Here is a 25,063-nt window from a genome sequence, read left to right as displayed (position 1 = left end):
AAGGAACAGAGAGGGACAAACTACAAGTCCCTGGCTTAGCTCCAGAGTCTAGTAGAGCTGCTGGCTCACAGATCACAGAATGACCTTCCCTCTGCAAAGGGAGAAGGGGGGCAGCTGTGTTCCCTATGAGACTGGGAGCTTTTCCTCCATCAGAAAAAGGAGCTTCACAGCCTGCCCTTTTGTCCATGCAGAGATTCCCAAGGGACAGACAGTGAGCAGCATGGCCTATGGTAATGCTCAGAGCTAGTTTGCACCTTGCTTTCTGTCTGAAGCATCAAGTATTCACCACGAGTGCCGAGCTACATATGGTGCAAGGTATACATTATTCCACAGGCAGCAGTTACATGACACTGTAAGTAAAATAAAGTAACAGGTAGATATATTTTTCTTGTTAATCACAAACCTAATTTTCTATTAAAATGTATGAGATGACAAAATCTCAACAAACTCTTTAAAGCTATTACTAGAGGATAAAGTATTCCACCGAAGTATTAATATTAACATCATTAAAAGAGTTTTATCAAGTGTGCCTTTATCTCCAGATTGCAAACAATAGCAGCCTGAAGGAGAGATATGCCCTTGAGTATTGTGGTATGAAAACCAACAGCAGTTTTAGAGCCACATAAAGTCTTCTTGTGGCTTCAAAATTAGGGGAAAAAAATTCTTGGAGCCACAATTATAAGAAGTAATAGAGTAAATGAATCTATTTTTCATCACCTTGGGCTCTGAAAAGAAAACATTTGAGAATTATATTGATAAGAGAAAGAGCTGAGATATTCAAATGCATTTAATGTTGTTTTAATTGATTAAACTAGATCAGGAGCATTTGAAAATGCATAAAGGAGCTGTTTCTGCATAAATATTCAAAATATATCTGGTTCAGAAGATAGGTGATGCTTTGTACATGCAAGTGATACAAGATATCTATCTTCCATAAATCCAATAATGTCTTAGAGTCCAGAAGATTAAGAGTCTTAAATTTTTAGGGTGCATTTTTCCCCCAGTCATTTGCTCATATCACAGAACTCTTTCCCCCTTGTTGTGGGGAGGGAGTTCCAGAATTTTAGAAAAAGGATTTTAGAGGTAGGAAGACGAGGAAAGATTTTGATTCTACTCTGACAACCCATGCTAGGTTTGTCCAGAAGTGTGGTAGTGTCAGGGAGTTACAGATCAAAGCATGTGAAAGCCTGGACGAATCCCCCAGTTGCTATTTGGAAAACTGTATCTACTTCCTAGCATCTGATCAACAAGGGAGATCAACACCATTTTACTGTTTCTGAGGAAAAGGGCTCAGTTTTTGAAAGCAGTAAACCATTGATCCATGGATATCAAGAGCACCCCATTTGGTATCCCCAGCTCTCAGATCACACAGCACAAGTTTAGGAGAGCCTGCAATGTCCACTGCTCCTGCCCAGGTCCTGGCAGTCCTGTGCTAACAGCCCAGAAGCAATTCTTCTTCCTCTTGCTAAGATCAGGGTATTTTATAAATGCCAACATTGAATTACTTCAACAGATTTACCAAATGGGTCTTGTGGGCATGAAGGGATGGTCTAGGAGAGAGGACAGAGGTAACAAAAGCCAGTCCACCAGAGGACCCGTACCAATATCAAAATTCCCAATCTTGACAAGGTCCCTTTAAAATGTTTCTTTGTTTCATGATCATAAACTCAAAATAGTCCCCTTTGCCACATCACTATAACACTGCTCTGAGATGAGAAAAATAGAAGAATATTGTACTGTAGATGTCTGTCTCCCAGCTGCATTGAGTGATGAGGCTCTCTCTTCCCTGTATGTTCATAAGAGGTAATTTCTTCTAGAGTCTCTCCATAAAAAACTCCTTACAGGGAGCCCACCATTAATCTTGAGCACAGTAAGTATTAGCCAACATGGTAAAAAGAACATTAAAAAAAATCTTGTCCCTAAGCTGTGGAAGCCTAAATAATGACAGTAATAGCATAATCTCACTCTCACACACAAAGTTGTTAACTGACAAAAATAGAGTTCATGCAAAGCAGAGTACACAAGCAGAGCAGAAAAGCACAACTTTCTTCACTAATTCCCAAACAAATAATACCAAATATATTGCTTTTAAGTGCTTCATTTATTTTAAATAAATACTTCTAAAAGAAGTGTTCCAATGACAGGCCATGAAGAGTACTTTATAAAAGATTAATTATATCCTGAAAGTTACAAGTGTCACAGAGTAAGAGGACTGCTGTATAAAACACCAATATACCATCCAACTCAGCCACCCATTCGAACTAGGCCTGATCCTGAATTTCCAGCTGAGAACTGGAATTATTTAGCAATTATTTAGCTGAACATAAATATTTGGAGACAGATTCTGCTAACAAATCTTGCCTCTAGGAGCCAGGCCCATAACCATATTCTTGGCACTAGTTTTCCACATATAAATCACCCCCCTAACTTCACACCTTCCTTATTTCATTTTTACAATTTTGTAGAATACCCAGTCTAGTTTATTTATGTGATGCTGCATCTAGGAGTCTCTATACGAACACTGTTATTAGATCTAATTCTGGCTACATTGTCACCATTAAAAGCAGCCCTACGGTATTAAAACAAGAGACAAGGGAAATAGGATTCTTAGAAGCAGTGGCTGAAAAAAATTAAAATGGTTTTCTAGCTGAGGAAAGCACAGACAAACAAAATATCCTCCTTCTCCCTGAGTTCTGCCACAAATCTCTGCATTGCTTCCCTCTATTATTTAGATAGAAACCAGCCAATCAAATGGTTCCCTTTGGGGGACCAGTGAAGTGTATGGTGGACTAAATCTGGTAATTTAGGTGCTTATCCAGCATGTGGCCAGGGAAGGCCTGACTCTGGCTGGAGCAAGCACACAGCAGGTGGTTCCCAGTGGCTACACCTGCCTTTTGAGATTTGCCTTTTCCGAAGGAAAGCCCAGTGAAAACAGCTCAACATTTGCAGCTCCATACAAGTAATTTTACAAGGAAACCAGGAATCAAAGAGGTCTCCTAAGCCAGGACAAAGATTTACTGTCTTAAGTGGCCCAAGAAGATCTGCTGGAGGTGAGGTTGGAGAGTCAACAATGATCTGCCACCTTCCTTCCTTTCCTTCCTTCCTTCCTTTCCTTCCTTCCTTCCTTCCTTCCTTCCTTCCTTCCTTCCTTCCTTCCTTCCTTCCTTCCTTCCTTCCTTCCTTCCTTCCTTCCTTCCTTCCTTCCTTCCTTCCTTCCTTCCTTCCCTCCCTCCCTCCCTCCCTCCCTCCTCGAGACAGATGTACTGGGGCAAAATTATAGTAGTTCAGCAAAGATGCAATGTGAAAATATTCCTCACTACCAAAGCTCATTTTAAATGCATCATTCCTGGCCCAACTCTCTTTCTATCAAGAATCCACACAGAATTCAGGGCTTCCTGCAATTTATTCTTTGCATCTGTTGCTACCTGGCCATTTTTTTCTTCTGTGGAAAAGCACCTTTTTTGACAGAAAGCCCATAGTGCTCCAATAAAATTGGCTACTTTCCTTGCTTTGTTTGTTTTGCATTTTTTAGACACAAATGGAGCATGTCACAAGTTCGTTGCTTCAGTTTTCCGGAGCAGAGCTTGAAGCCTTATGAGAGGAAACAAGCTTTGAGGATGAGCTGTTTAACTGCAAGTGGGGAAGTGCTGAGCAGGCAGGGAGAGCAGTGGCCACAAGGAACAGCCCTTAGGATACAGAGATCTGCCTGTTCTGGTGTGGTAAAGTGCTACCTCCCTTACCACAAAAGCAAGTCACAGTTCAAAACATGACTCTTCAGGCCTTCCCAAGGCTCCAAAATGCGGCACAGAGAGAAAGAATCAAAAAGCCCCCAAGCCAACCTCTGCTGCATTTGTTTGTTCAAACAACTGTTCCACACTGCTGCAGCTTGAACCTTGCAGTTCCAGCACACTTTAATTCATGGAAATGTGGCCCAACAAAGAGCTTACCAGTTTTCAACTCTAAATGCAGAGGGAAAAGTAGCAATAGCAGCAGCACCACAGCTGAGTTCTCTATAGATGGTAAATAAATCATGGGAACAACAATCCCCAATTTCACATTAATTGTTTGGAAATCTCTACAACATCAAACATTTTGTTAAAAATCTAGAAAAAAATCAGCACAGCTCTTTTGTTGTTTCTGTTGTTGTTTTGCTTTAAAATGATTTGTTCTAAATACAGCTTAACATGCAGATGACTGGTTTGAGACTAGTGTATTTCTTCAAGTCAGAAAAAAACCCCAAAGTAATGGTTTGATATGGGGATATCAGCAGAAAGATTATTTAATAACATATTTAGTAGAGACCTGGAAGTACACTCAACTCTTCCACAAGGATTGGGACAGCCAGGCCTTGGGTCGGTCCAATGAATTTGGCTCTATTTGACTTAATTTGGGCAAAAGCATTTTTCAAATCAGAGTTAATAGTCCTTCATTGATTATGAGGCATTGGAGGACAACAAATAAAACAAATCTGAAGTTCCTCACAAAAGAATGAAAGAAGTTAATGACTTGATGGGTTTGGTGTTTGTTTTTTTGTTTTGTTTTGTTTTGTTTTTACTTTGCTAGTGTGACATTCAGAAAGGAAGAGCCAACTCAGTTTTTAAGAGCCACTGTCTCTGCTCATGTTGCACTTTGACATCTACAGCCTGATCTTGCCCTTGTCCTTTTTTCATTTGTTTATTTGTTTGGCTGATTTATTTGCAATTCAAACCCATATCTAATTACTGCCCAGTAACAACATTTCCTTTTTTACAGAGCAATTGCTTTCCATATTTTGGCTTTGCATTGAATTTCAGTGTTCTGGATCACTTGCCTCTATTGTTCTATCTGAGCTACTGTTTTTCCCCACACTGAATCCCTTTATGCTGTTTTTGCCAACGATTCTAGCCTCTCTATAGCCTATTGTAATTTTTCTATCTTCACTCAGATTTGCAACTTCTTTTGACTTTGTATCATCTGACCATGAATTACATTAGCATAACTATTTCTTTCCTCTTCCAAATTTGATGCCTAACAACCAGCTCCTTTGTGTTGAAAACAAAGAAGTAGTTAAAATATAACTCTCCAACGTGTTGATAAGAGCTGTCACAGGATTCCCCTAACTTATTCCCAGCAACTACCTGGCCTATATTAATAGATTCACCTAAAAGGTAGGCTTTTCTAGCCCAGTCCTTCCTCAATGGGTGGCAAAATAAAAACCCCGGCAAAATGAGGAAAAAACACAACAAGAAATCATTAATTTCTTTATAGTCTTCACTTTGCCCTGATTCATGCCATGTTCCTCATTTTAACCTTTCTGGCTAAATTCTCAATGGTGATGTGGAAATAAAGAGAAAGCAAATTGAACTAAAGTCTGTAGTGCTGAGTCACTGCTCTCCCACTCCTTTCAGCTGTGTCTGTTACAGATAGATGGCTTCAAAATCAGCCTCTGGGGGTTGGTAATTATGGGAGATGTGGCAATGAGACTTAGGGACAGGATAGGTAGTAAAGAGTTTTTTTGGGTGGTGGGGGAGGTTTTCTGTAGTTATTAAGGATTCTAAAATAACAAAAATATTTCTTTTAAGCAAAGACTTCTGGCCAAATTTTATTGCACTATGTACCATTTTTGGTATATAGTAAAATGAGAAGGGATTGTGGGTTACTTAAATCCCAAAAGAAAAATGCTGAGAATGAAGTGACTGCATCTGAGAAAGACTTTTTCAGAGGAACTGAATTTAAAACAAATTATTTGCTAGTGATCCTTAGCTTAAGTTGCTCTTAGTGCAAACAGCCATATTGTATTAAGGGAGTTTTTGGTATGACTGTAAGATGTGGGCTTATAATTGTGCTGAAATTGAACTGCATTTTAAATCTTTATGAGATAGTATTAAAGATTCACTGATATCAGAATATCTACCATCTGGGCTATTCTCTAGTAGTTGGGAAATGGCTATTTCTTGGAGCCTCCAGGTCTATTTTAACCTGCCATCAGCTGCAACACCTGTTCCCCAGACCATTTTGTGGGCACTAATGTCTTTTCCTATTCTCATGGTGTTGCACAGGCAGAAATGAATGAAATTCAGACATCATGTTCTCCTGGAGGTTTCACATGGTCCTTAAAGTTCCTTCTACTCTAACAGCAAGTTCTCAAGTCAATGCAGCCAACACTGCAACACCAACCTTTGTTTTGTGTTCCAACAAAATGTGTTTAGGAAAAATACTTCTGATTAATAAAATATTTTCCTTCCCTACCCATCAGCCTGCAAACCAGTTGGTGACATGAGCCAACAGTGTCTTGGCTGCCCGTTACATGCAGTAATGTATGGCCCCAGTGTGGATAGGGGGCTGTAATTCACTTGCAGGACTCTGCTGATGTCAGACAGCGCCTGAGCAGTTTATGAACAGCCGCAGAGCCTTGAGAATGAATTACGACCCTGCATTCACTCCTAGGACATCTGGTGTTGTTCAATATAGAGTATACTTCCTGTAAATTAAAAAAACCAAAAAACCACACCAAGAAACAGCAATAACTGCACTACTTCTTCACCCACTCTTTAGTTTCCAAAGTATCTTTTTTTTCTGCGTTATTTGAAACCAAGCAGATTCACCAGAAAAACAGGTTTGCCATGCTATTTTTCTGTTAAGAGTTGCAGAGCCATCATTCAAGACTATGGTAGCTTTGTAGAACAGGTGAAAGGATGATTTCCCTTTCATGCTTGTGTATGCATAACCATTGACTCTACAAAGCCAAATTCCAACTAAATCAGTTTAATGCCACTGTTACTTGTGAATTATCAAGTCCTTTTGTCTGATCTGAATGTAAAAGCTTCTTGCCATGTCACTTTAATTTTATTTCCGTAGTAGGTTCAATTGCACTGGGGCAAATCTTAAGTAATCAGGTGCATTTTGTTTCTTTACCAGTACTAGTGACTCAAATCCTTGGAGTTGTTCCAGTTTTTCAGATTTTGGCCCAGAGAAGCTAGTTACAGCATGTGACATCAAAGAGGCGTTTGTGAAAAACTTTGCTAAATGGTCTATTTATGAACATTTCTGGCCATGTGTCATGTTTTCTGTAGGTTTCCCCCCTCCTTCTATTTTATTACTAGGGACATTTGCCTGAAAACAGACTATTTGTTACTTAGCAAGTTCATTTGCTCCTGCTGCTTGCTCCTCACTTGAAGTCACTCCTGTGATTGTGGCATCATAATTAGTTGCTCTGGAGATGATTATGATGTCACAGAGGACTGTGTGTTATATGGCTGCAAGTGATGAATAAGCAGCAGGAGCAGATGATCTCTCAAGCAATAAAGACCATGTCTTTATGAAAATATCCCTGGAAACAGAAAGGCTGAAATTCTATATTAAAGCAATGGAATAGTTTCTAGTATGTCAATACTTTCCACAAAATAGAAGTGTTTCTTTTAAGGGGGGAATGGTGTTGGAGGGGAGCTTCCTATCAGCTATGTGCATCACTTTAAAACTGCTTTTGAAGTATTTGGCCTTCACTTGTCCCTAGTGAATCACAGAGAGACTGAATGAGTTATACCTATCAATAAAAAGATGATTTATCCTACATAAAATAGCACATTCATTTCTGATGGTCAGTGACCCCCTTTACTACCTCTCAGTCATCAGAGGAAATAGTAAATTATGTGGGCACTGACATGCTGCCTAAATCCCAGCACTGTCCTGCTCCAGCCAGAAGGGTCTTTGCCAAAAGGGTGTCCTGCAGGCCTGGGTAGGCAGCATCTGAATGAACAGACACACCCTGCCCTGTACCTGCAGCAGAGGCTCCTCACACAGGACACTTCATCACACAGAAAACTGTCTCCCAACCAATTACTTCTTGGCACGTCAATTTTCTCCCGAAGTCTTTCTGCTGGCACAGTGCCCTCAACTTCGGAGCACTTTTTGAGTCTGCTCTGGGTCAAGGAAATAGTTCATCTCACCCCTTTCCCTTTTCACACAGTTTTATTCTCACCTCTACCTTCTTCCCAGCTGCCTACAATGGACAGGAGGCAGGAAGACTGGCTGCAGGTCACTTACATAACAATACCTTACATAACACCTAAAAAAGACACATTTCTCCCAGACATAGCTGAAGGTAGCATGCCACCTTGTTTGCTTTCTGTTCACTTGGTTTTGACCCACCATCATACTCAAGTTGCCCTCTCTAATCCTCTAAACCTGATAGGTATAATTCCCAGATAAGACCTTATCTCCATCACAGCACTTCAGCCTTTCCAAATGTCAAAGCTAATGAATTAGGCATTCCTAAAAAAGTAGGCTTTAATTTATTGTTTAATACATTTTGGTGTTGCTCATTTTATTTGACTGGTTAATCTAACTTAATCTAGTGGGACAAAAAAAATCTGCTTGGCGCCACAAAATACAAGGGAATGCTTTTCCTACTCTGACTACAAAGCCTGCTGTTTAATTGTACAAATATTTGTGGATTTGGCTAAGGTGAGCACTAATTTGTTATTTTAGCCAAAACCTTCAAATAATTTAGAACATGCTAAGAAAATATTCACTGCCTTTTTGCAAACAGCGACGTGTTAAATGTTTAAGAGAAACTCTCATGCTACTGAAAGGACTTTGCAAGTAGACGCTTGCTAAAAAAGAAAGCAAAATTTTCAGTGGTTATTTTCCGGAATGTTGAAAAATACAGTTTGCAGGAACCTGCCTTGTGGGCAGACAGTCTCACTGTGTCCCTAGTTATTTATTTTAATTAGTGTTTTGGGCTTTTCTAACCTCTGACATAGGTTTTTGTTTCAGAGGGCTTTACCCTTCTAGTCTTCAAGAAGAAAAGTGTCTGCTGCTGCAAAAATAAGAAAGGCAGTGATTGAGCATCTGCACAGTCCTGTCGCCAGGCAAATGGGGACCCACTGAATTCAGATAAATACCCTTGGCTCTTGAGGAGGGGAACTTCAATAAATCTCAGTTTCATCCTGCTTACAGACCATGCAGTAAGGGATTGTTTACAGCAACACTTGGTGGGATCAATAGCCACCTGCCAGGAGAGTTTCTCTGGGAGCGCCTCCCTTGCCGGGCAGGGTGGGCCAGCAGCTCAGGGGCTGCTGCTGAAGGGCAGGGCGAGTGCTGGGAGGCACTGGGGCTGTGACAGGCCATGCAGGCTTCTCCTCCCGCCCCTTGCATCAAGTCATGGAGTTGCAACCCATCTGCCAGGATGCTTTTTGGCAGCCGTGAGGGGCCTCTAGGGAATTCTTCCTGCAATGTTTAAACCCTGGCATAAACTCCAAGTTCAGAAATCTCAGAAAACCCATGGCTTTGGGTGCACATGGGGCACTCTTTATTTCCCCCTCACCTGCCATGAGTTAAGTGCATGGAATTTAAATGGCAGAGTATATATTGAAAAAGGGAGAAAGAAAAAAAAAAAAGAAGAAGAAGAAAAAAAAAAAAAAAGAACATATTAGTAATGGCTAACTACCAACCTCCAGAGCATGCTGGCCACGGTCCAAGCCTTCCCTCAGCAAGGATAAGTGACAGCATTGCTGACAATTTGCTGCTTTCCTCCTCCAGCCATTACCCTCATGGAGGTGCAGCATTTCCACAGCTATTGCCTCTCTGGGCGTCAGGCTGCACCACCCTAGCCAAAGTCTAGCACCACTACTCCCAATCCCAATGCTCTCCTCCACTACTCCTGCTCACCTTCCTTGCTACCTGTTACTCTCACTGCCAGGTCTGCCACACAACTCCCTGGGAGCCCTGTGCTGCCAGCACATCCTCCACCAGGACTTTGTCATGCTGAAATGACTCTTCACAATGCTGCTTTAACTCCCTCTAGCTGAACTTCAGGGCTTCCTTTGCTTCTCTGTTCCCTGAGGCTTCCAAGATGTGGGATCAGGCTGTGGTGATGAGACTCCTCTAGGAGCTTCAGGGGGAGTGAAGGTGTCTAAACTTTTTTCAGCATTCTCCCTTGCCTCCACTGTGAGCTTTAATAGAAATAACCTGTCTGGAGAATAAAGCCATTTTCCTTTCCTTTTCAAGTCTCCAAGAAACAGTGAAAGAGCTCTCCCACCCCTGGGACCTTGTGGCTTTTTCTGAAGCTCTTCGCCAGAAACTGCTGCTGTGTGCAGCCTTGGGCCCCACCTTTCCACTGTAGCTGTTTGTTTGTTTGCTTGTTTTTGCCAAAACCAGATAAAACACACATCAATTTTTTTCTTGAGGGGAAAAAAAGCAAAGAGATTATCAGAAATTCACCATGATTCATGTCAGCCATATTCAAAAGGAGACATGAGGTTAAGTCTTTAGCTGTCTGGAAGAAGTTGCTGAAAACCTGAGCATGAAGGAGACATTTCTAATGTCTCTCTTTGTGGTGCTGGAGGGAAAAGCAGGCTCTGTGCACTACTTTCTGCACTTTCTGCTCAGATCAGCAGCAAGGTTTTAGGTGAAGCAATGGCTGGTTGATTGAATATGATTGAAGCACATACACTTCACCTCACTGAAAAGGACATGGAGAGAAGGAGCTGGTATTTAAAGGAAGGGGGACAAATTAGGAATGACAACCTTCATTGAGATGGGGGCAAAACCACAGGTCAAACCATCTCAGGCATTCAAACATCCCCTTTACAGGATGCTTACCTCAAAACAGGGCTATCTGTCACCCAGAAGTGAAAGAACAGGGCCATGAGGTTCACACATAGAAGAGCTTTGCCTTTGCTCAGCTATGGGTCATACCTGTGTGCCTTGAGATTTGCTGTCCCCTACAGATGTGTGGGTGTGCCTGGAAACCCTTCAGAGCCACCCCTGACCTGGGACCACAGCAGAAACAATTGCTGTCCTTCATGTAGCATAGATGCCCAGACAGGTTTGAAACCTGCCTATTCACTAACCAGTGCTTGCCTGAGAGCATGGCAAGATGTAGAACCCTAAACAAATGCCCTCTCTTCAAGAAAAGTTGGGGGCTTTTGTTGCTCCAAGTTAAACAGCGTAGAACAAGGAGGATGTAGGTCCTGTCGATCCCCCCAAGTGATTTTTTTTTACCTCCTGGAGGACACAGTAACTGCTGAGCCTGCGGAAGCATTATCCTGCTTTCAGAGAGCTCTCTGATGAGGAATTCAGTGCTGTAGCTGTGGCACGGCACGAGACACGTGGTTGGGATGTAAAAAAGTGAAAAATAGGGCCCAAAGAGCTAGAATGTCTGTGATGAAGCTCCTCCTTCAGCAAAATGGGAAGTGTTAAAGCTCTGAATATCAATCAGCACTTCCCACAGGCAGTGGGATTCACTGGCAGGATCTGCCAGTGTCTCTGAGACACTGAATCCTTTCCTTAAATTAAAATTGTGACCAACTAGAGGCAAAGCAAATTACTAAGGTAAGCAAATATGAGTGACATTAGTCTTGTAAAAGAAATCTACAAAGTAAAATTCACTGTAGGATGCATGAAAACTCCATCAGTTCTTTGTTTTATGTAAATGAGCCCCCCAAACACTTGCAAATCACAGAAAATTGTAAAAATGCACCACAGAGTTCAAGTTTACAATTCAATAATAATAGTGTAGAGTATAATAATAATAATGTAATAGCAATAATAATAAACATCCACTGTTTTATTATAACTACAGATTGTGTCTGATTGAAAGTCATTAAAAACCTATGTAAAAATATGGAATAAAAAAGCAAATAGTTTTTGCTCTAGCTGTTTATGTATAGTACACTCAGTTTCTCTAAAACAAATCAGTGGAGAGAGGGGAGGAACAACAGGAAAACCCAAAATAATAAACAAACCATTTTTAAGACATGTTATAAAACTCCTGAGAGTCAATTGTAAGGGCACTTTCTCCTAGAAAGATGACAGCAATTATCTTCCTGCAAAGAAGGAGAGAAAAAGAGGGACACACTCCTGCAGTTCAAAATACTAGCTGTGATTTTCAATCTTTCTTTTTCTCTGTCCTCAAGAAACTCAGTTAAAAGGAAGTGGTGTGTACTACCAGGTACCACCAGAGGAAAAGGTACACAAATTATCCAGTTTTAGTCAGTTCCAGTGGCACAGAACAAAGCCCCATGGCCTTTAAAATGATATTTCACATAATAGTTTTGCCCGTGCTTCACCTGCTCACACCCAGGGGTAGATCAGAGCCCACAAGCTCCTGAATAGTTTTGAGGGATGACTGCAGAAAGGATGCATGGAAAAGCAAATTATTCTCAATTTCAGGCACATAAACAACTCTTAAACCTCAATCCCATTATCTTATGTTTCTGATTTAAACAAGACACAAGTGAAAATCAGAGGATACCAAGAGATGTGGTTCATCTGGAATTTAAAATGAGAAGCCTGTTTTGAAAGTTAAGACATTTATAAGGTATATATTTCCCAATTTATGCCCATCACTTTTTTATATATACAAAACAATAAACATTTCTCTTGGACAACAATTCTACAGATTAGTACAGACAGAAAGAATTTTTTCAAATATTCAGCCTTGGTTTTCCATTTCCTATAATTGTCCCAGGATTCTAAGCTGTACCCTAATTATACCCTAGGTATATAATTAATACCCTAGATACTAGCCTAAAATAATCCTCTCTATCCTTGCTGTCTGCACCCATCTAATTCTCCTGGGAAGAAAATATGTTAATAAAATAGATGAACTATTGTCATTTTTCCCCCAAAGCTTTAATAGAAAAGGGAGGACAGCTGAAGGGCAAATGGAGATTCTTACTAATTCCAGAATCTTTTTACACAACTCTTACATTTTTTCCAAGTTTTAATAAGCTATAGGCCTTTTTCTCCCAGTTCTCACTGTCCTCAATATGAGTGCTACTGAACTTAGCCTGGTGTTTATACTTTAATATTATAATGAAAAATAACATTTGCCCTATGGACAACATTACAGCAGAGATGTTGCTCAGTAGCTAGAGAGATCCCATGTGAACCATCTGTTTCTGTCCTCTGGATCTCAAGGGAGTGTGAATAAATAGTTTCTTTCTGAATGTGCTGTGTTTCAATATATGGAGTAAGTTTTCCACAAGAGAAAGACTTTTGTACCTCTCTAGTAACCAGGTGTTATCTGCAGCTGTAAATAGGGAGAAGTGTGGAGTACAGGCTGGAATGGTGTCCTGCTAAAGCAGACAGATTTAAATCTTCCTTGTTCTTCTTTTTTTCATCTGCTCAATCAGCTCTGCAAGATATGACATTGACACGTTGATCAGTTTCCAGAACAGCTTGTGAAACAATCATTTACTTTTGACCAGTCTCAATTATATCTTATCTACACTAGGTCACACAGTCTATCAAACATATAACTTAAAATAATGGCGAGGGTAAATTGGAACTGGCAAATGCAATGTTATGAAAGGTTAAATTTAAATTTCCCTGGGGTCAAAGGTATTTAAGGACAATCTAGGCATTGGTTTGAAATACAGCATAGTTAGCTACCAGATGAAAATGATTTTTCTTGCAGCAATTACCATGGTAGTCCCAGAAGGGGTTTGTTATGTTAAAACAGCTCTGAGACTCTGGAACTGTTCACAGGCAGGTTTTTAGGCTGCTTTGGAGGGCCTGCTGTTTGCTTTTGTTGGCAAGCATGACCTGTATGTTTATTTTATTCCTTCTTTACTTCACATGGTGAATTTTGTTCTCTGCGTGTATGAGAGGATTACAAGCAATAGATGTTAAAGTTTCTGTTTACCTACAAGGCATGTACAAACAGAGGGCCTGATCCAAACCCCGTTATCATCAGTGCAAAGTTGAGTCATCATCTCTGAAAGTCTAGTCGCCTTTTTCAAGGTACCGAATACAAATAGATGTTCTTCAAGCACCATGTCTAAAATTTAAAATATATTCTTTAGGGGGAAAAAAAGAGGAAACTCTCTTTTCTTTGATTTCCCCCTAGTTGGTGGGTACTTTTTTTAAGAGCAACTTTCTGTTTGACTGAACTTAAGGTTTAAACTTATACATCATCAAAGATTTTACCACAGCTGTGGCTGGAGACCAGTTTTTCCTGGAAGGATTTATGAAGCTGTTCTTTCAGTGACTCCTAGCAATGTGAAAGACAATTCTCTGACCTGCTCACCCTTATGGTGTGTGTACTACTCATAATGTGTACTTTTTTGGTGAACATAAGGAATGCAGAACAATGTCGGCATCTCATTTGCCAAAAAAAACCATACAAGAAGAAGGTCAGCCCAACAGCAAGGATGGAAAAGAAGCACACTATATCATACATGCATGGAAATAAGTCTTCTCATGGTGCATAGGAGACCTCATTACATTCCTCTCCAGGGAGTCAGCAGGAGGTAAAGAGCAAAACAGCCTTTGTGTAACACATGAGCACATCCTGTAAAGAGCATATATAGATGGTGAATCTCTCTAAAAACTGATACTTAGCATGCTAAGCAAACAAACAAGCAGCTGAATACATGTAAATTAGATGAATGGCTTGGGTATAGGAGACAGGAACCTCATAAGTCAAATGAATCCCAGCTTCCAGAAGGATTTGCATATAGCATAAGGAGGGACCTTCTGCAGATGCAGGTTTGCTAGCAGGGTGTGTGCCTGGGGAGCTGCGCCTTTGTGGAACTGCCTGATTGGAAGAACAAATTAATAGACTGGAAAAAAAAATCCACTTTCAAAACTTCAAAATGCAAGTTCCTGGATACAGTGTGTTCATTTTCTTGCCCTGTGTGTTAGTTGGTTAGGTTGCACTTCCCTGGTTGAAGCACCTTGCTTTCCGGCTCAGATACTTTAAGTCAGCAATCACACAATATTTTCTACAAGTGGGAGCTATGAGAAAGAGACAATTCCTGTGGCTGGGCACTGGAATAGGATGCAGTTACCCAATTATTGCTTGCCTCTGTTGCTCATTTATTAAACAAGAAAAAATTCCAAGTTGTTTGTAAGGTCTTCAGAGTAAGAATTGCCCCTAATGTTTGTCAGCACAAAGCCTAGCATGCTAGATGACGTGCCTGCTATGTGACTCTGCTCTGCAGACAGAAATAATAACCTTCAGGAGGAGGGCTCTCTCACTGTACTCTTCTTTTCACAGAGTACTGAGTTGTACTCTGTTGATGCTGAGTCAAAAACATGCACTTTTCTTCCATATTCATTACTGTGCTATTTGGAAGGCTCAAGGACATGAAGCGAACTTTAAGCTGAGAAGATGTTAACAGAATGTAGACATGAAAATCAGTGTTTCTGCCTCCATCTGTTTCTTGGGTCTCAAAAAACACAAGTGCCTCTGTAGCACAGTCAGTACAGTGACAACTTCTGGGCCCAGTGGGCAGACAATTTTAGCATCCTTTTTTTCAGAAAGACTGCCAATACTGAAACCTTGTCACTGCCATTTGTAGTACACTTTTAATTTAACACATCAAGATAAAATTGTTTCAGCCCACTGCCCAGCACTTGCCACCATGACTACTGATCTGAAGCAATGTTCTCAAGCATACAGAAAATGGGTGACAGAGCCATGAAAAAAAAATGAAAAAAAAAAGAAAAAAGAAAAAAGAAAAAACAGAGCAGATTAAATTAGAGTTCTAACCCAACTTAGACACTATGACCCCAGTCTTTTGGTCTTTCACATGTTCATTCGATAACCAGGATAGATAATACAGCTGCAGCATGGACAGAAAAAGAGGGAGGGAAGATTGAAAAGGTGGATGTACAGCTGTTAGGGAGCTACGGTGTCATGTCAATAATCTAGTAACCTCAAATCTCCATCCTTGCATAGATCAGTACCTGTTACAAAGAAATGTCCATATCTGAAAACTAATGTACTGCTGTCCAGATTTTTTGCAGGGTGTTCTCTGGAGGCTTGGAAGCAATCCTGAACTGAGGGACTTCCTCCTTACTGCTCTATCTAAGCTGCTTTGCATTACTGAGAAGTCCTTCAGATACTTGGGTATGCAGTCTCACCATCATGTTGAGATGTTGTCCATTTGGGCTGTCTTCTGGCACCATGCCACCTCCACCATGCAGAAGTCCTGATAAAAGTGAGAAATTTAGTTTGGTTTAGAGAAGACTCTGAGGTTTTTTTGCCAGACCTGCCACCATCACAATACTTGTCAGCCTGAAACTTGCTCTAAGTTGTCACAAAAACTGTCTGGGACTGAAGCTGTAGCATGAAGTTAGCAGTGATTTCACTACTACTCACCTCTATTCTACTGAGGTGTCACCACAGGGTGGACAGAGGAACCAGAGTGGACATGCAATTTATTACCAGACAAGACAGATGAAGAACAGTTTATAACTTACCAAGTGGGTTCTGCACAATCCTTTGATCTGTGTTACCCACTCTATTGTTAACACCTGTGCAATGCTCAATAAAACACTCCCACAAGCCCTTTTTGGTATCTCCAATGCACAGTCTGTTATATTTCCCGGTGATGATGCAGTGCATAACTCATTTAGAGGGGCATGTGAAGTGTTCATGAATGACAAATTAAGATTTAGTTCAAACATCCCTGATGGGGTCTTGGTGCATTTTACCAGGTTTATAGATCTGTTTCCTGGGAATGTACCTTATAAAGTTGCATTTGTGGGTTGTTTATTCAATGAGCAAAGTGATCCATTATGTTTTTGTCACTGTTTTAGACATGAATGGAAGGTAGGGAAATGAGTGCTGTAAACAACTCTTCTTTCCAATTTTTGCAAGAGTGAAAGTTGAAGTACAGCAAATGGAATAATCTGTTCAGGATTGCAAACTGAAGCAGAACAACACATAATCAAGAGCATTTAATTGTGTCCTATTTCTTCCATCCTGGGCATCTGGAGAAACAAAATTTTTCTAAAAATCTTTGGTTGATGAAGTGTGGTGTGGGAAAATGGAACACCAAATTTCGAATGGAGAAAAATTAGTTTTAGTCTTATTTATTCCAGGGGTTGTGAATGATGATTGAAAGAAAAGATTATCCCTCCACCCCTTTCTTTCAGCATTTCTCTGGAATTTCTGTTGTGGTCCAGTGTGGAAAGTGGTTTAGTGTTTCCAGACCAGAGGGCAAAATGAACAGTCTGTCTCATAAAAGCATCCCATTCTTGATATACTTCTATTATCATTTTGAAGACCAAGTAGGTTTTGATAATGGGCCTCTGGCTTCTGTAAGCATCAAAATCTTCTGAATTTCCTCTATTGCTAGCACTATATATCAGAGTTACTAAACAGTCCAGTGGGCAATTAGGTTTAGTTCGCAATGTCACTCTTTGAATGTTCATTGTTGTTGTTTTTTTTTTTAACCAGAATGTCATGCACCTCTGTTAGAGGCCACCAACCACAACTCTTATGATTTCACTCACAGGCTAGCTATCAAATAATTCTTTAAACCAGAACAAAGAAAAGATTTATTGGAAGTTCTCAGTTCCAGACAGGCCAGAAGAATTTGGGGCATTCCAGAAGAAGCTGAGGACAGATCCGTGTTCTTTCACCCTTGCTGTGTACCACGTTTCTAAAGAAATATTCTGTATTTGGATCTATTTTCCATGGATGGCCTCAAGGATTTGAAAATCCTTTACAGAGTCATTTCCTTTGGAAAAATGGAGAAAGGCAAAACTTTCCAGGCTCCTTCTTGCCCCACTGAAGGGTAAGCACTTACTGTTGAGTGCTGTGGGAATAAATGTGCCTATGTATGTATGCAGCACAGGCTGCAACAGCACTGGGATTGCTCTGAAGGTTGTGTATTTCACATACACTCTGCACTTCAGGCTTGGCAAGATCCAAGCATTTTCCTTACTTCCCTTTCCAGTACAGACACAAAATATTCATTGATGTGGGTAAAGATGTGTCAGGAGGCAATGTGTTCATTCCCTCTGCCACAGGGAGTTGTTCTGCAAAGTTGTTAGTCTCTGGTAGCTTAGCTGATTCCTTTCCCTGTGTGTTGCAGGAGCATCCAGAAAAGCTTACAAGATACTTAGGGTAAAACCCTTTTCATTTGCAGCATAATCATGTCTGGCTCAGGAAAATTCACTGGATTTAATGTGGTAAAAAAGAAACTTCCTTTTCTGAGCTCTCACTCTCTCTCAAAACAGATTGATCAATAGAGCAACACAGTAAGAGCGAAGACCTGTTTTCAAAGAGGAAAATATCTTGTGAATAAGCCACTGGCCTGAAACTCAAGAAAATGTCTTTGCTTATCACATGTTTGCTGACAGAGAATCCTTGCAAAATGCTGGATTTCCAAGAACAGATTGCTGAACTCCTACTTTCATCTCAGGAAAACTGCAGCCAATAAATCATAAAACCAGAATTACAGAGACTTTGTTTTGGGGTAAAATCAAAACTAGAATTAAACATTCCACTTTCAGAAGATAAACCTCTAATCCTGGACTATAGAGCCAGTGAGCCACAGCCAATAAATAATTTTTGCCACTAAAAATAAAGGGCAAATTATTTGGCCCTATTAAACTGTCCGATTTTTTCCCTTTTATGCACTGTTCCTGTAGAGCCCCAGATCCAGAGGGGACTGTGGTCAGATTTTTCTCATATTCTGTTTATTCTCCTCCGAGCTCCTTACAGTTTAGGACATCCTCAGGATGAATGCTTAAGAGCAAAACTTTACTCTTTGCTATTGATGAAATTCAAGGGTCAGATGGCACCAGGCTCATCCGAGACAGTATTGGAATGAAGCATTTTGAAATACCATGTGTTTCAAATCGTTTCTCCTTCTTGTTAAAAGAAAGGTGAAGGACAACAACACTAAGAAGACAAAGGACATAGAAGCCTGTATTTACATAATTTACTATTTGCATAACTTGGAATTTGAATTTGGTCTGCAGTCTGGTAGGAATTTTTTTCCCTATGTACGATTGTTGCGGAATTGGGAGGAATTTTGCTTTCCTGGTAGTAAGATATAGCTTTTTCCAGAAGTATGTATTTTAAGAAATGCACTCACAGCTGGCTAGTGTATTGGTGATATCCCTGTCCTCTCCTGATCCCCTTTTGTGACACATTACATTTTTGTGGATGTTGCCTTTAAATAAGTGTAGAGAATGCAGGGAAAGACGTTGCAGGTTGTGAAACACAAAATGGGTGTTCTGTGACCACTCCCCAGACAAAATGTCTCCCAGAGGTTCCTGTGACTATGGGGAAATTACGTCCAACATTCCTATGCAGTCTTTAAAAAGAAATTTTGAAATTTAAATATTACTTTGTTTTCCATAATTGCAGCAAACAGCTGTGATCAACATTCAAGTAAACCAAAGAAAAAGATCTTTCAGTCTTAACATTTTTCCTAACAAGTTAACTATCTGTGGCAAATTTCAGATATGTGCTGCTCCAGTCCTCTCTATTAGAATTCACTCCATGCTGTGGATTTTAAACTTATGCTGTCAAATTTAGTCACATTGTATTTTACAAGATATTTGGTGCTTGTTTGCTTCGTTCTTAAGTTAGGCTCATTCATTCTTGGAGATAGCCTCTTCCATCAAAAAAGGAAAGGAGTGTGAACTTTTTGTAGTAAGGGTCTCTTAGGCATCACTTTGAAGACAGATACAGCAAGAAATTTAAAATTCCATAGGAAAAAAAAAAAGGAGTCTTTGATAGTTCTTCTTAATAAACCAAAATGGCTTGGTTCCAAGCCTGCAAGAACTCAAATTTTGAAAGGTTTGTATTTTGAGCTTTCTGTGTTCAAACCCCTCACAACCATGGAACCCAGAGTGGTGATCCACTGCAAAATACTCATTTCTGGGGATGTGAAAATAGGTGCCTCTGATGAGAGTTGTATGAAACCCAAAAACCTTTCCTCCAGTGGAGTGATTGCTTAATATCCTACTAAATTATACTCCTGCCTCTAAGTACGACTATTAGAAGTGATCCTTAAAGATATCTGGAGACCGTGGTTTACGTGTAAGGCAAACAGATTGCATTTGTAACATTTAACACACAATAACGATAATAAAACACACTGACGTGGGTTTTCTCTGTAAACAGTCTCTTCTGAAGATAGAGCCAGTGAAATGTTTTGAGAACTTTGACATTTATAGCTGTATTTATAATCTCTTTTGGATCATTTCCTCATGGAATCACATGTTTGTGTATTTTAAATTCTCTGGAGAAATAAAAATGTTTAAACAAAATAATGATGTGATAGGCACTTTATGAGGGCTTGTTCAACACGCGCACACGTACAAGCAAGGCTGGGTTTGTTCTGAAGTCATTGAGTGGGAGTTTTGGAAGTGGATATCAAGGAGAGAGCCTCTTCACTGGAATGATTAAAAAGAGAGGAAAAAAGCAAGTATACCCAGGCCTGCCACAGAAGATGGAACTTGCTGTCTGAGAAGTAACATGGCAGTTGTTATGCCTGCCGTACCAATATGAAAAAGAGGTAAAGAGGAAGGAGATACTCTTATGTTCATATGCATACATATGCCTCAACATGTGTAAATGAATTCACACTGGCACACATCACATAGGCACTTGTATTAGTGCGTAATTCACAGTAGATAATTTATTTGCCAGTCTTTCTACTAATGGCACATACGTGAGCAGACTGCTTTTTTCTAAATGTGACTCTCATATTTCAGAATAAGAGGAGGCTTTTACTGTACAGTGAGAGCACAGGTATTTACTGTGAATATTTAACACTGGATGTTCAAATTCAGGCTGTGTGTGTTTCCACACAAACCACATGGGTTTATTTCCAGTTTTGACATCAATGGCTTAATAGTAAAAAGTAAAAAGTAAAAATATTTCTTTCATAGAAAAGTAAAAATATTTGTTTCATAGGAAAAAAAAAAAAAGTGAGAACTATTTCCAAAGGGCAAGTACAGACAAATAGGATTAGACTTGTATAAGTTGAGTATATTTTTCCTGGGCAACCAAACCTTACTTGAGGCATCATTCAGCTACATGGTTAGATTGTCACCCATATTCCCCAGCCCACAAGAAAGAAATTAGTCATTACAGCAGAGGACAGAGAAGCTATCTGCCCAAGTTCAGGAAGAAAAAGCCCTGGGAGGCCCGTGCCAGTATTGCCTTCAGCATAGCTGTGTCTTCACAACGCAGACCCGTATTGCCTCCAGAGTCTGGTGGAGGGGGATTGAATGCCACATTCCAAGAGCAATCACATCTCTCAGTTCTTCCAAAGTGCTAAAAAATTGTATAAGCACAGAGAAGCAAGTTCATTTTTAAACTCAAGCAAACGCTCACCCAGAATGTTTTACAATGCTCAGTTTAGCTTTCTCTTCTATTTTTTTCATATTCAAACAGTATCACAAGCATGTCAGGAGTGTTTCTAAAAAGAAGAGAAGATACAAAGAGCTTGTGCGCCCTGGAAATTTTTTTCTATGTCAGCTTCAAAATTCTCACCAAAGCTGTGTAAGAAGCTTGCTAGAACAGCACCAGATGCTCAAGTGTCTTCACTAGTTGGAAAATGATAGCAATTCAGGAGCTACACATAGCTCCCATTGAAGTCAGTGATATCAGATCCCCACTGATATAAGGAGTCACTGGATGAAACCCCACCTTTGTTAAATAAGCTCCCCTGTCTACCAACTAGAGAGAAAAAAAGCAGATATGGTTGAAAATAGAGGCTGTTCCAGAAGGAATACTGAGTTTTTCAAGTCTAATAGATGCTCTTGTAATACAGACCTTTTCTTCTGGGGATTCACAATACTTGGAAAGACAGAGCTGTTTGCAACTCTTCCCTGAAAAATTAAAAACTCAACTGTTCTTTCTCTCAGATGTTGATTTTGCTCCTGTTCCTAGCAGCAAATACCTATTTTGTTTTGTGGTATCTAGTGAAACCTAGGAAGTCCTCATATAGCAGAGGAAAAGCACACAGATTCTGGGACAAAATGTGTCATTATTTAGCCTATTACTGCCCAAATATGTCTTAAAAGACAAGAATTACTTTAGCCTTGGCTTGTGGATGAAGAAGAATTGTCACTAAGAAGTAGTTCAAGGAATGGAATGACTTAAGCAGAGGTCTCTGGGGAAGGGAAGAGAAAACAGAGGGTAGAATTCTAGCATATAAAGCTCATGTAAATAAAGCACTGACCTTTACTTCTGACATTGTTTCAAGTCCAGCTTTCTCTCTTAAGTAGAAGTAGACAAAGGTTGGTAGAGAGATTTATTCCCCTGGGACCTGTGTTAGGCCCATCAGACATCCCAAGGGAAATGATTTGAAAGGTCACAACATAGCTGCTGGCTATCTTTTAGCTGTGGAAGGGCCTCCGAACTTCACTTATTTATAGAGTCCTCCTGATGATTGAAAACTATCATTTGTCATTGTTTTGACCTCTTAACAAGTACCCTTCTGGGTTCCAGAGTGTTTAAAGGCTAGGGAATTCTATAGTGAGCCAGAATGAGCAAGAAGGTAGCAATTGGCAATGGCTCGTCAGCTATATTGTTGTATTGCACTAAATAGTTTATTTAGTGGCTGTCCTTGTATTGGGTGATGGGAAAAAGTGTTACTGGGTATGTCAGGTCACGTGGATGGTGTATTTCACCCCCCCCCCCGTCACATGGTTGCTTCCTCACACACTTCCCCTTTCTGTATTCTCTGGGGGTCCATCCCATGGATGGCCCCTCCCCAAATGGCATCCCATTGGCCATGGTCCTCTTTCCCCGCCCCCTTCCTGGGATATAAATCTGCACTACAAGGGGGCCCTGCACTTTCCTTCCTGCCTGGGTCGTCAGTGTTTCTGGAAGTGTCCTGGCCCAAGCCAATAAACAGGATGCTCCCTCCTGCGTGGGGGAGAATGCTTCTCATCTTTTATTGTCAGTCCATGCAGGTCCGTGTGGGCTTGGGTTCTAGGTAGACGGAACCAGACCCATACAAAGCCCAGAGAACCATGGATTACTGCACTATATCATGCTAGGCACTCTGTAAAATGAAATCATATGCTTTCTCTAAACTACTCTGCTGCCCCACTACATGTTCTCAGTGAAGTTCTCAGTTACTCCTTAGAAAATAGACCCAGAATTTTATAACATATTAGAAAATCCCACTGTAGTTCTCAGAAAACTCTAGGAACCGTAATTGTGTAAACAATGTCTAGGTAAGAAAAATAATTCCTGTGACTCATGGAGACTGTGAGATATTTAATATTTTTAGATGGCACACCACAGGCTTTAAAGAAGCCTACATATACCACTATCCACTAAAAAGGTATCTTCTGAATTCTTTTCTTCTTCTCACCATGTGTCAGATTTCTTTTTTCCTTCGTGTATTTTCTCTCTTACCATTCTTTCTCCCATTGCGTTCATGTTGCTACATCCTTCTCCTTATCTGTTCATCCACACCAAGGATCTGCCACAATAAATTACATATTTTTGGCAGAGAGTGTGCAGTAGGATAAAAGAAGATGTGTTCCTTTGTTTTTCTTCTGACCAGATCTACATGTGCTGAGCAACTCAGAGATCAAAACCCCAAAACACTTTCTATAAGCCACTAAACACTATGCAGTTTTTATTAGAGATGTAAAATGTCTCAGTATTACAAATTCAATTCTCCAACCCCATCTTTAACCAGAAGAAAATATCCCAACCTTTTTTACGTAGAATATATCTACTTAAGTGTATCATAAATGACTGAACTAAGTGAATCAATAGGCAAGGGGGGTTTTCATTTATGGACAGAAAGAACTAATCGGTAGTAATATGATTGTTCTCTGTAGAAAATGGGTAAGGTATAGAGTGCTGCTGTGGAGACATAGGCAGCATTAGTCACTGTCAATATTCTCAGAGAGTTCTACCTATTGTGATGAAGCTTTATAAATCTTTGTCATGTCTTTAGTGCAATAGACACACAAATCTACTTAGAGTTCAGGTAACATATTAACATAAATAGCCAAGTACCAAATAGGAGATCTGACGATTTCTTTTCAGGGATGGGGGTTAGATTATTAGGTGATATTGTGCTGTATTATCTTCTGGTTTTTATTCAATGATCAGTGTATACAAGGAAGAAAAGCAGGTTTAAGAGATACAGATGGCATTAATAGTAGATTGAACAATAAAATAATATGCATAATTTAAATATGAAGATCGTGGCTCCCATTTATTAGAGGTGCTACTCACCTGAATACTTTCTAAATGTTATTCAAATAACATGCTTTTTCCTTATAGATATTTATTGTATCCAAGCTGATCTTACTCTTACGAGTCAATTCTGGGTCTGATGCTCTCTAGTCACCAACTGAAACAAGCCTATTGACATGACATAAATTCACACTAACTGATGCTTTTGTCCCTTCTCATCCAGGGCTTGAATGCAGTTGTCTCACTTATTGCTACACCAGTTATGTCAATGTCTAGGAACGGATGCCCAAGAGGTAAAGGAAAATAACTGGTCTGGTCTAAGCTATTTTTGAGTCATATTGCAGAATGATTGGATTTGGTTCCAATTAGTAACAGCCACAAGTCCTGTAAAAATCCACCCACAGTGTCAGTTAAGGGCTGAGACCAGCCCCTGTTTTACATTGGCATGTTGATTGGCTAGTATTAGCTCTTTCTCTCTCCTCTCTCCAGCTCTTGTCTTTTCAGGCAATGCTAACTCACACCTTACAGGTCATGAGATGTCATCAATGGGGCACTTGTCCCCATGAAAAGAAGATGAGCAAGTCAATAAATTCTTTTTAGAGTATACTGAGTGTCCGGTCCCATCTATCAACAGCACACAGTGTATTTTTCTGAGTTCCTGTTAATTGTAAAATATTATTTTAGCAGATGTTCCCAGAGGCAGAAGGATTTTATCCACTGCCCCAACAGGCCTGGAAGATGTACAATGATAAAGAAACAAGAGCTAAGAAAAATAAATCTATGTAGACATTGTGATTGCTTTCTGGGAGGGGGGAAAACAAGTAAAAACAAAACAACAAACAACAAAAGAAAAAAAAACAAAAAACACCCCACTCCTTAAATATTTACTTCATTATGATCCTTTAATATTTGAGGCCAATGTATCAGAAAGCAACTATTTGACTCAGGACTTGAATAAGATGCAGTGATAAATAACCAAAGTAACTGCAGAGTGAATACATCAAACTGTGTGCATGCAGAAGAGACACAGAGGGAAAAAAAGTGCGTACAATTATACTTATGCCCAAAAGTAATTATTGAGTGGCCTGCACTCTGGTCTGGAGGACAAAAATAATCATGTATTTTCCCATAAAAATAACAAGGTAATTA

The sequence above is a fragment of the Molothrus aeneus genome, chromosome 1 (assembly GCF_037042795.1).
Source record: "Molothrus aeneus isolate 106 chromosome 1, BPBGC_Maene_1.0, whole genome shotgun sequence".
NCBI classification, from domain to species: Eukaryota; Metazoa; Chordata; class Aves; order Passeriformes; family Icteridae; genus Molothrus; species Molothrus aeneus.
This window is presented reverse-complemented; position numbering follows the sequence as displayed.